The 13,300-nt window shown below is 37.4% G+C and overlaps 1 protein-coding gene across 3 annotated transcripts in view; it reads right to left on the bottom strand.

Moving 5' to 3' along the window:
* Window positions 1–13,300, bottom strand: part of LOC124635640 — a 112,395-nt gene that overhangs the window by 52,605 nt on the left and 46,490 nt on the right. The window lies entirely within an intron of this gene.

The following is a 13,300-nucleotide window of genomic DNA, read 5'->3' as shown; positions in this document are numbered from 1 at the left end:
TCGCACACCCTAGAAAAAGTGGTATATATTATTCCTCATCGGACAAGTAATTCCGCAGATTTGAGTGTTCAACATACTCTTATTTTTATTATAATTTCTTACTTTTTATTAGAATTAACTGGTTTACTTTAAAATATAAATTACTTATAAAGCTTTGTGGCAATTAAACATAAATTTAACATCTCTTCTCATGCGTGATCTGATGCATAAGCCAAGCTTAACCTGTTTTTTAAAACCAAATTTCCAGTAAAACGCCCCTTTCCCCGTCTGGGAATTCCCAAATTCGTCTGGGACGTTCAAAGGAGTGCGTTGACCGGCGCTGCCAATGTCAGACAGTCGAAGCACCCAACAAAGGCATAGCTTTGTGATAGATACCATCGACCATATTCACAGTTGAATGCTAATTCATTGATCGATATGTGACAATTATACTTGTATTATATTAGGTAAGTATATAATATGAAGTCCTTGTTGATATTTCAAACGAGTGTACCTAACTATTCCGCGGTTTCACCCGCGTCCAGAGGGAACGACTTCCCAAACGTGTATGTTATTCTGGTAATTAAGTAAGCTTCATCAAAACCATCATGCTACCGACATTTAGTGCAAGTCACATGAAATGATCTGCATTTCATAGGTCTTTAAAATCGCTTATGTAACACCGGCTTCCCACGGTGCGTGTTATCGCAGACGCACGCCGACGGACGCCGACCAGCACGGACGACGCACCATGGGAATGGCCTCGTCTGTGGTCGTCTGCCAACGTCTGCAGCGGTGCGCCGGTATCCGTCGTGAGGCGGTAACTTCAAAGGTGCGGACAGGGATTTTATGTCATTCGTTAATTTTCTACCGTGATCCCACTGCCATGTGTGACAAAACACAAAATAAATAAAATTAGATATAATATATCTAATTCAAATGTCAATGTAAGTGTATATAGACATATTAAGTCGTTAAACGACTTTTGTTGTATGCTGATATCCACCAGCGCCGTGGTTTCTTTTTACTTTTACTACTCGTAGATGGCATAATTTGGTAATTGTTAATTAATATCACAGCCGCTGCTGCAGCGACGACACGTTCTATTTCACTTTGCATTTTGAAATGAAGTTATCAAAAGATCTGCACAGACCGACACCGACCGACACGCACCGTTGGAAGAGCCCTGTCCGTGTGCGTTGCCGTCCGTGGACGTCGGCTGTGCGTGATGATCCGCAGAATCGCGCACCGTGGGAACCAGGCTTAAGTCAAAAGAGTAATATTGAATTCACTGCAAAATAAAAAACGCGCTGACAACCGTACCAAAAAATGCTGAGCTCAGTTATCCAGTTCGACAAGTTAACAGTCCTAATCTACATATTTCGAGTATGTACATTAGTACTAAGGATCACATTTTTGTTAGTTTTCAAACAACAGAAACAACACTACAGTAACAACATTATTTTTTTTATAAATTGTCCGACATCAGAGATAACTGTATCATTAGGTCATACGCCAGACACCGGTCATTGCGGCCATTTAATTAAATAATAAACAATAAAACACATAACTACAGATAATATGCGCGTGAGTCGACCCGTTTTCAATTACCAGATAACAAGTATGAGGAAAATACCTAACGTTCGGAATACAATGGGCGTGTAATATAAACTTTGTATTAAAAAAATACAACAATAGTGAAAGAAAAGGTGATGACGTTATAAAATTGAATGGTTTGCCAACGGTGGGTAAATATTTTCATTTTAAAATTGCATTGTTGCATTTAATATATGACAATATATAATAGTAATTGTACTTACTTACGGTCAATTGCAAGAAAAGTTAATAAGTATTTAGAATATATCAATCTAATTTATACTTTTTCTTTTAGCTGATTCCTATTGGCTGGAGATTAAGATGGAGGAGGCAGGCATACCAGGTGCTATATTGGGTACGTTGAAATACTGGTACAGATCTCAGACCAATGTGGTAAAATGGGGCAATGCTGGCTTATCTAAGGAGTATACGCTTAAATGTGGCGTGAGACAGGGAGGTCTAACATCCCCGTTGTTGTTTAACCTTTACATAAATGGACTGATTGAGGAGCTCAGCAGATCGGGCGTCGGCTGTCACATGTGCAACGAACCAGTTAATAACTTAAGCTACGCTGATGACATGGTCCTGCTGAGCCCCTCAGTCGAAGGCCTACGTAAACTATTATCCATATGCGAAAAATATTCTGTAAGACACGGACTAACTTACAATGTTAAAAAATCAGAAGTCATGATTTTTAGACACGACAGATCATCTTGTTATAATCCAGTAATAACCCTTGGCGGCTCTCCGTTAAAAGTGGTATCGAATTTCAAATACCTAGGTCATATACTAAAAGACAACCTAAAAGATGATGACGACATGGAAAGGCAAAAAAGGTCCATTGCTGCAAAGGCCAACATGCTGGCGCGCAGATTCTCTCGGTGTAGTAAATCGGCAAGGATCACCCTGTTCGTTGCGTACTGTCAGGCGTTCTACACCTGCTCCCTATGGAAAAATTACACTCAGCGGACATACCACGCGCTACGCGTGCAGTACAATAATGCGTTCAGAGCTATGCTTAACCTGCCGTGGAGGTGTAGTGCGTCTGGCATGTTCGCCGAGAACAGGGTAGATGACTTTTATGCAGTGATGAGGAAACGGGCTGCCTCCTTCATGAACCGTATACGGGCTTCTAAAAATATTATTATCCGGGGTGTGTATGATTGCTGCAAATTTGATATTTGTGATATCTGATATTTTTGTTGTGATATATGTATATGTATAACTATTGAATTGAATTTAATGTAATGTAGTTTAATAATTTTGTAATTAATTTAATTCTAACTTTGTAATTAATTAATTTAATTTTGTAATTGTGTAAATTTATTGTATAATGTTGTTTCCTTAATCTTTTTCTATTATGGGTTTCTTACCTGAAATAAATGAATTTTATTTATTTATTTATTTTTTTTTAATGTTTTTTTTTTTTTGGAAAAATAAATATCCCTATTTTAATTTCAAAATTATTCCGCACCGCATTTTTTTTTCTCTTGTTTGATAGGTATATGACAAATTTTAATCAGCCTATCATATGTAGCTATTGCAATAACGTGTGCCAATCATTTCAGCAAGAAATTGTTAAAACTTTCTGTGTTACACAGCCTTTTTATCGTCCCACTGCTGGGCACAGACCTCTCACACTGAGAAGGATTGAGCGTTAATCACCACGCTTGCTCAAAGCGGGTTGATGATTTCTGACTCTCAAGTCCTGTTTCCTCGAGTTCCTGGAAAGTTTCCTCGAGAACTCTTCGAGAAAACTTTTTGAATGAGATATGAATTATTTTATATCTTTGCAAATACAAATACTAAGACGCGAATTAAAAACATCAGAAAGAAAACAAAACTTTTGAAACATAACAAACCATAATTAAAAACAATGTCTTTTTAATATAGAAGTAATACAATAACAATGGAAGTCTCGTGTTCATTGTTTTCTTGCAATTAATTATAACTAAGCAATTGTTTACTTCATATTTCATAAAGGCTGTGTCAGATTGCTAATGTCAATTTACAAGAAAAAGTGGAATTGATTTTGTAGCTGGTTTCGTTATAATAATCAGAAATCAAAATGGTTTATTTGTAAACGTATGTTAAATTACAGCAGAGTTAGATTTTCCGGGTATTCATCCAAGTTATGCCCGGAGGCGTACAAATCCCTGCTAATATTATGAAAGTAAATTTGTCTGTCTGTCTGTCTGGCTGTATGTTAAGCTTTCACGTCTATACCACTGAACTGATATTAATAAAATTTGGTAGGTACAGAGATAGAGTTGACCTTTAGAAAGAACATAGGATAGTTTTTATCCCGGAATTTTGAAGAAATCTATTGGAAACGCTATATAACCGAACACTACGCGGGCGAAGCTGCGGGCGGAAGCTAGTAATTCAATAAAAAGTAAACATTTCTTTTTTGTTATATAGCCCCGATTTTCTTTTTCACTCTTGGAAGATAACACTCTTCCCTAGTAACATATGCTATATTTATATTTATCTCGGTATAGGCAGTAGTAGTACAACCTTCGTTTACGCATGAACGAGTGCCTCCTATTTTCTGTTATTTTTTTTTAATATTTCTTTATAAGAAAATTCCACAATAAGTTGTTGCCGATTGAAAATATGTACAGTGTTTAGAGTCAAATTGGTACAAAACAAAGGATATAACTTAATTAATGAACTACAAGTTAACACACTGAATCAATATTTATCTCGATAGCGTTAAACTACGTCAAACAGCCTTATCAATAATTAGGTTTAGACTTTCCTCCTTAAATAAGTAAACAAATGTCACCTCTACCCAACTGAAAGTCGATGTATCTATTGATTTATCTAAACTACAATCATCCTCCGAGCCTTTTCCCAATCCTGTTGGGGTCGGCTTCCAGTCTAACCGGATTCAGCTGAGTACCAGTGCTTTACAAGAAGCGACTGCCTATCTGACCTCCTCAACCCAGTTACCCGGGCAACCCGATACCCCTTGGTTAGACTGGTGTCAGACTTACTGGCTTCTGACTACCCGTAACGACTGCCAAGGATGTTTAATGACAGCCGGGACCTACAGTTTAACGTGCCATCCGAAACACAGTCAATGGTGGCTAAGATATACTTAGAAAGTACATACAAACTTAGAAAAGTTGCATTGGTACTTGCCTGACCTGGGATCGAACCCGCGCCCTCATACTTGAGAGGTTGGTCTTTTACCCACTAGGCCACCACGACTTTTCTATCTAAACTACAATAATAAACAAAAAACATTTTGATTGTTTGTACCTTGAAGACTCCGAAATCACTGAACTGACTTACAAACTCTTTTACTGTTGGAAAGATACACTATCCTCGAGTAACATAGGGTATATTTTGGTTAGTGAATCTTCTTATCCGTTTGCGGGAGGTGGTTTCTACGGGAAGTAGTGGGTAAAGCAAACACTTGATCTTTTATCGAGACCTGCCGCAACGAGGGACATGCGGAAAATTTTCAGAGATAACAACACTAACACGGCTGTTATTTGTTTACCACCTGATACTGTGTACAGCAGTCGTTTGTATAGGTTACAGGCACTTCAAACTTGTAAACTTGAATATTGAGTATCAATGGAAGTTATAGCTGAAATACAAATTGTAAGAAACTTCAAAAGAAATCTTTATACATCAGATATTTTCGGAAAACTTTCATGGATAAAAACACCATAACTGGCATGATAAAATAGGTATAACTTTCCATGATACGTATTTCCAACACGATTATTTCTTTTTATTTCTTCAAGCAAGCTCCAAAAAGGTTACATATTATATCTTTGTACTTTCTCAAACAAGCACCAAAAAGTTTTCACGTTTCCGACCTTCGTAACAAAATCAGCCATTACGTGAAAATTACGTAAGGTTTGCGACAAAACTGCACAAATGCGTTTACGTTAAATGCAGTAACTCAACTTTATGTAAATAACCGTAAAACGTGTTGCACTCTTACTATCGGTAGTCACGTGTGGAATCATGCATTAGATTTGCATTCAAGAACGCTGGCCGCCATTTTGATTGATTGCAGTTATGCGCGGGAATAATGTGTGTAAACTATATTGCTGGACAAGCTTGTTTTTAGATAGGATTATTTATGTATGAGCTGCTGAAATTGTTTATTTGGTTAATGAAAAGGTAGTGATTTATTTGTCAGGCATAAATCATAATGTGTGTTTTGCGAGTTTTAATGCGTTTATGGCACCTGGAATGACATGGAATAAATGACAACATTTTAAACTTGTTTCTGCCAGCAGTTTCACTTACGTCCCTTAGAAACTACTAATACTTACTTATTTTTTATCGCAGTAGTAGTTGCTGAGTTCTATGATATTTGCGTATAGATTAGATTAAGTATTTTATCACTCCTAGAACAGGTAATAATGATTGAACTATGAACAAGTATATAATAAACTTTTATGTATATACCTCCTCAAAGGCTTTACGCTAACACAGCTTTACATAAAATAACAAATTCCAACCCAGCTCCAAGGTTTAGTATCAAATTCTAGCAAATACTGAAGGCGCCAGTTAATTTGCATGCAGTGTAAATATTTGCTCCACTGAGTCAAAACTAACGAACTCAGTTTGTATAGAAATAATCTGTAATTACTTTGCTAAACCAAAATTATATTTGAGTGCTTTGTGATGCCGTAGGATTTGAAGACGAGTTCAAACCGTGGTTTCAATCCAGTTGTTCAAACAATTGTGTCTTCAATAGTGCGCCGTTTGCTGTGGTCACAAATTCATGATCAGATTTAAAGCAGTACATAATAGTTACTAAGGACCAAATGATGCGTCTACAACAGAGGTGTCGCCGTCATCCCATGGGAGTAGTTCCCAAAAGTAGCCTACAACCATCCGTGATAGCCGACCCTAAATAAAAATTGATGCATGGATAAGGGCAGGAGAATGATGATGATAATGATGACTTTAAAAACTTATATTCAGCACTAGATTCACGAGATTAGAAAGAGGCAAAGACAGATACTCTTTAGCTTTATAATATTAGTCTAGATCAGCAAATAGGTTCAGTTGAAAACCAGCGTCAGGCGCTGACTGGCATGATGACGGGACCTATTTGGCACAACCTTTTGTTTTTTTTTTTTTATTCTATGTGTATATATTTTTTTATCAATATTTTTTCTTCCTTTTCTTTCAAAAAAATGTCAATTGACTGTCGGTCATCTGCAATAACATTTTCGAATTTCCTTTTTGATGTGTAGTGCACACATTACAAGAATATTATCTACAAAATAGTTTCTAATAAACATAGAATATACTAGTATTATCTTTAACTTATTATAGTTCGGCCATTCAGAGAATGCGTTCCTGACACGTCGCGATTGAACTGACGATGTAACTTTGCAATGGCGTTGCAGTTACGATAAAAATATTTTTGCTGGTTGTTTACCGTTTAACAATTGAGGAGCATTAAAACAACATTATTATATCAATAATCAATGAATGTTATTACGTCGTCAGTTCAATCGCGACGTGTCAGGAACGCATTCTCTGAATGGCCGAACTATACCTACTGCAGTTATAATTATCTACTACTTCCCTGTAACTGACATTAAAACGCAGTAACTAGCTCGTCAATGTCAGTGTTGAGACCTTGCGATTTGCGACAACGCCCTACTGACTAATGTTACAAGCTAATACAATATTTAAATAAGCTAAGACAGTATTATTCCTTAGAATATCGTTCTATAATATTAACTTTGCCATTCAGCGTGGCAATGTAGCCAGCCTTTTGGGCACGATCCCCGCTGACAGCGATGCGGATGAGTTTTTTAATGCTTAGTTTTTATTTTTGTAAATATGTAGTTTAGGTAGGATAATTATGTAGGTTTTTTACTAGAAAAGTTTTTTAAATATTTTAATTCCAAAAATAATTAATGTAATAGATTAAACAAATAAACAAATGTCATGGTTTACACTCTTGATTAGCATAAATCTATACATATATCGACGCAGCGATAGGGACTGACTAGACAAGGGGAAGATAATTCTATGGTAGGTAAACCCTTACCATCTTACCACAAAAACTTTTTAACGTCAGTTTAAGACTTGTCTAAAAAAATGACAAATTATGACGTTGACATATGGTTCATTTTGGAGCCACATTTTTTTAGACAAGTGTAAAACAGTGGTTAAAGTTTTTGTAGTAAGGCCATTAAAGTTCTGCCTTTGACTTTGGTATTGTAATGAATAAAAATGCAAACAGTGGAATCAGAGAAAAAAACAATAATGAAAATTCCTTTGTATTTCATAATGTCTGCTAACCACTGTAATGTATCAACAATAAGCATGAATTTGGAGAGATTGACGTTTTATGAGCAGCAGCGGCAAAAATATACGGAAAACAGAGTCTTGATAAACTTGCCAATTGCTATACTGATCAGGAAACAGCTATTGAAGTTGATCAGGAAACTGTAAAACACGTGCTACATCATGTGTCTGAGCATGTGCTTTAAGTACAAAGAAAGGTAGAAAATTGTATAATTCTTTATCAATAACGAAATGTTGTAGGACAAAGACGATTGGGATTGCTAAGCTTGGAACTCACAACCTTAACAGTCTTACCACAAAAACTTACACATCTGAACACTTGTCTAAAAAAGTGTGGCTGCAAAACGAAACTTATTTCAACGTCATAATCTGACAGTTTTTTTTAGTCAAGTGTTTAACAGACGTTTAAAAGTTTTTGTTATACGATGATAAATGTTTGAAACTGGACTCCTAAAAACCTTCTTTCACTGAGATTTGTGGACTATTTCAAACAACAAGAGTAAAAATAAGATATATTGATATAGACGTAGGTAGTGTTCAAGAAAAGAAATTGTTATATGTATCACAATAGGCAACTATTCTTTCAAATGACACCATAGAAACATAATATGAATGAGACGGTATTGACGCTCATTATCAACTAGGTACAGATAAATAATATACTATTAAGTGCAATACAAAACCTAAGCACGTATTTAGTGCATCCATTACCTACTGCACTTCAGAGGCCCAACGTGACAAACTAGAATTACAATTGCAAAATAAAAACAGACCTATATGTAGACCAGACTAATACGTACCTAGTACATGGAGAACAAAATGACTAGCGGAGGTGTCATAACGGAAAATCTCCTAAGAAAGTAGCGCGTCAAAATGCGCGTGTTCGGGGGACGAGGAACTTTACTGCCTCCACCCTTATACTCCTTCTTTGGAACCCGCCCATTTTTTGTAATGCCGAAAGTCGTTGACTGTAGCAAAGAACCCGAACTCGTTAGTTTACTTTTTGGTTCATGGGTTCCATAGGTATAAGCACAGCCTTATGGCATCTCCGCTTATCTTTCCCTACTCCTTGACTCGGTACCTATGTATGTATACGTTCTACATATTTCTAAAACATTATACAGGAAACACGTGTTTGTCTTTAGAGTATACCAGGCAAAGGCATAAAGGCTGAATGTTAGCAAATAATATTTAATCTGTGTATTTGTATAGTTAATACGGAGATCACCTGTCACGCACATGATTTGTGCTAACAATGACCGACATTATCTTTGAGAGCGCGGCAGAGTGGAGATTAAACTGTCAGCCAACTATCGGCCGATAGTAAAACGATCCTACTTAAATGACGTCAAAGTCAAAGTCAAATGTTTTTATTTCAAATAGGCTTTTGCAGGCTCTAATGAAACGTCACACTAGTTGCGTGGTTTCAAAAAGTTGGTCTCATGAAGAAGAGCCGGCTACAACCTCTATGGACATTTCAGAGACTAAACTATTAGTCGATAAGTAAAGAGAAGATCAAAGGACGTCAAATTTAGTCTGCTAATCCGTGATCGTTGTAATGTGCACACTACCATATATCTTAATAATGATCAAGAGTCTAATCACACTATCGGCCGACAAATAATTTGCAGTCTGCTAGAAATCAAACTGCGGAAAAGTACAGAACTAATTCTAATAGTACTGCATTTTAACGTATTGTTGGCATTTATGTGTGAACACCGCACCAATAAACAACCGAGATATACTGGGCACTCTGTTTAGCTAACAATCTCGAGGTAGCTTTGGATCGTAAAAAAGTCGTTAAACTATGTAGTAATCCGACTTGTGTTGCTTTTAATTTACGGTTAAATATGGTGGGTTTGAATTACGGTATATCAAAATATTATTCTCATCATCATCCTGGCTTTATATCAATTTAATTTTGATGTCTTCTATCATCATCTCACAAGATCATTCCAGCTATATCGTCTTTCATACACTCCATCCATCGTGTCTTTGGTCGTTCCCTTCTTCTATATCGTCCCACGCCCATGTCCCAAACTATAATATATACATATATGCGCATACCATATAAATGTATATAATATATGCATACCACTGATATATAATATAACCTTATCACAATTTTCATTTGGGGTCGGCGCAACATGTTTTCTTCGTCCATGCACTTCTGTTTACCGTCATCTCACAAGTAGCATTCTTTCTAGGGTCCCCCCTTTATGGCAGAACTTTTTATGGCATAATCTTATTTTGCATACCAACAGTTGGCATAACCTTCATTTCGCAGAAAATCGTGTGGCATACACTCATTTCGCATAATTTAAAAACGCATAATTTTGGCAAGCAGAATCATCTTTAGGCATAAATTTCATATTCATAATACTTAAATAGTAGAAACATCATTTAGCAGAAAGTTGTCAGTCAGAATTTCAAGCATGCAGAATGCAAGCAGGCATGCAGTATGGAAGTAAGCATGCAACATGGAGCAAGCATGGCTTCTGTCACGGCTCCGGCGCTGCGGGGCTCCGGCGGTACCATGCGAGCTTATCGTCGCAGATGGTTTTCACGCTCACCACCGCAGCTTCGGCTTACTGGCCGGCGAGCCGGCCAGCCTCAGCCGCGTCGGCAAGCGTTAAAACTACCTGCGCCTCAGCTCGCAGGCCGCCTCGCCCCTCCGCGCCTACGCGGTTTTGAATTGCACTCTAGGGGTAGGGCAGACAAGACTACGTGGTGTCGGTTTTGCAGCGATTCGTTTTCGTAACTAGCTTCAATTTTTAATACAATGTTTTTTAATTGAAGGTTATAAATGACAATTTGCTAAATAAATTGAATCTAAATTAAATTCTTCCATCTTCATAGTACGCCAAATGAGATTATACCAAATAATAGTTTCTCAAAATATACATTATGCGAAACGAAATAATGCGAAACTCTAACTATGCCAAAAGCAATTATGCGAAATAAAATTCTGCCATCTTAAAAGTATGCAACTGTAAATTCGGGCATATAAATATTCGGTGAAACAATAATTATGCTAAATATTTTTTATGCCTTAAAAACATTCGTTGAAAAAAAATTATGCCAAGTGTGTTATGCCAAATAAAATTCGGCCAAATAAAATTCTGCCAGATAGAAGGAACCCTTCTTTCTAGCCTTGTTGGCTTTCACACAGTCCACCAATCGCTTCTTTGGTCGTCCTTCTCTACTATATCCTTCCATATTCATACGATAGAATGGACGCATGCCACAGTCAAAGTTAGCAACAAAATTCATGTATTGAGGATATTACACCACTTCAAATGATTAGCGGATAGAATAGAATACCTAGTCTACCTGCTAAATGCGCAGTTACCACTAAACAGTAAGCTATAACTACATCTTCTAATGAACGGAAACAGTCATAAGACGTCTCGTTGATTAAGGCATTTCACACTTACGGCTGCAACAGATGAAGTATGGTACAGCAACGTCAGAATCGACGGTAATAGCACTCGCCAGATAATTGAAGATGATCCACGTGTAAAGGAAGTACCTACGTGACTGGTATCTAAGTACAGTCAACTTCAGGTCAGTGGTAACAGTTTTATAGGAAAATCGTACTTATTACTATTGAGTTAAGGTGCATGACAGTTACCACTGATGTGCGGTCTACTGTACCTACGTGACTGGTATCTAGGTACATAATGTTCAAGTATTTGTTTCCCTGTCTATTGTTTCAAGTGAAGTGAAAGAATATGTTTTGATTGAGTAAGTATTGCTTATTGTCATTGAATGGATTACCATTGAAATGAAACTGAAAACGATCATTAGATCATTTTTATTGATATGAAACCATTATTCAGAGTTGCCATAACAAAGAAATAATAAGGGTGTCATTCGCAACCGATTTGTATTTAACGATACCCTAATTTTCGACATTTACACATCTTATGAAGAGTCTATTGAAATCCAAAACATATTAACATTATCACTGACCGATTTTAGTGAATCTACAGAGACTTCAACTAACACCGTTACCTCTACATGCCCCAAATATTACCGAAGAAAAATTGTTTCTACCCACGCGGTGTTACCAATTACATTCCTAATACCGCCCACTTATGCACTGTTCCCATGGAGAACAAAGTGACTAGCGGAGGTGCTATAACGAAAAATCTCCTAAGAAAGTTACGTGCCAAAATGCGGTTGTACGAGGGATGAGGAACCATACTGTTGCTGCCCTTTTACGCCTTCTTTGGACCCGACCATTTTTAGTAACACCAAAGACAGTTGACAGATGTCTCAAAGAAACCAAACGTTTCATTAGTTCACTCGTAACAGTTCGTTTTGGTCTTACCCATCGACCACGAATTTGCCCTAGAAGAAGGTGCTTGATCTACTTGCATTATGCGTATATCCGCTCATATTTCCTTTCTCCGTGTCTGTGCCACAATTTGAGTTCGATTCAGACATCTCCAAGTGTTTGTCTAGATAAGATAAAGGGACTATCGAGATAACTGTTTTGCATAAAACAGACTATTTGCAAACAACTATCTTAGAGATGCACTTAATTCAAATAGAAGTACCGATGTAGGCTTGTTGTTGTCTGGTAAGTCTGAGTCTGAGTTTAATGAAGTGCCTAGACTGTTGTCTCTGTTTAAATCCGAATTTAAAATTAAGATCATTAGCAAGAGTGGCAATATACAAGAGCCGCAAGTAGGTCTAGAGAGTCCCTGCGCAACTTCTTTTAAAGAGTTAAAGGGCTTTGGCCTTCTTTCGCTCCGGGTCCCGCGCTTTTTTCGCTTTGGGCCCCAAGCTTACTTATTCGGGCAATGGTTTACCAAGTTGCCTTTAAAAACTCCAGTCATCATCATCCTCCGAGCCTTTTCCCAAACTATGTTGGGGTCGGCTTCCAGTCTAACCGGATTCAGCTGAGTACCAGTGCTTTACAAGAAGCGACTGCCTATCTGACCTCCTCAACCCAGTTACCCGGGCAACCCGACACCCCTTGGTTAGACTGGTGTCAGACTTACTGGCTTCTGACTACCCGTAACGACTGCCAAGGATGTTCAATGACAGCCGGGACCTACAGTTTAACGTGCCATCCGAAACACAGTCATTGGTGTCTAAGATATACTTAGAAAGTACATACAAACTTAGAAAAGTTGCATTGGTACTTGCCTGACCTGGAATCGAACCCGCGCCCTCATACTCGAGAGGTTGGTTCTTTGCCCACTAGGCCACCACGACTTATAAAAAAAAAACTCCAGTCATCGATATAATTATGGAGATATTTCAGTACACTAAATATTCTAAAACCATCTGAAAATGATGAACAAATTCAATTTCCACTCAGCCTTCAGGCTTCAAAGCAAAATAAATTCTTATCAAATAATAGCTTTATTCTCCTTTGTTGAGCGTGAGTTATATAAGGCGGCGTTCA

This window comes from Helicoverpa zea, chromosome 13 (genome assembly GCF_022581195.2).
Source record: "Helicoverpa zea isolate HzStark_Cry1AcR chromosome 13, ilHelZeax1.1, whole genome shotgun sequence".
NCBI lineage: Eukaryota > Metazoa > Arthropoda > Insecta > Lepidoptera > Noctuidae > Helicoverpa > Helicoverpa zea.
Note: the sequence above shows the minus strand (reverse complement) of the source record. Positions and strands in the feature narration are given on the sequence as shown.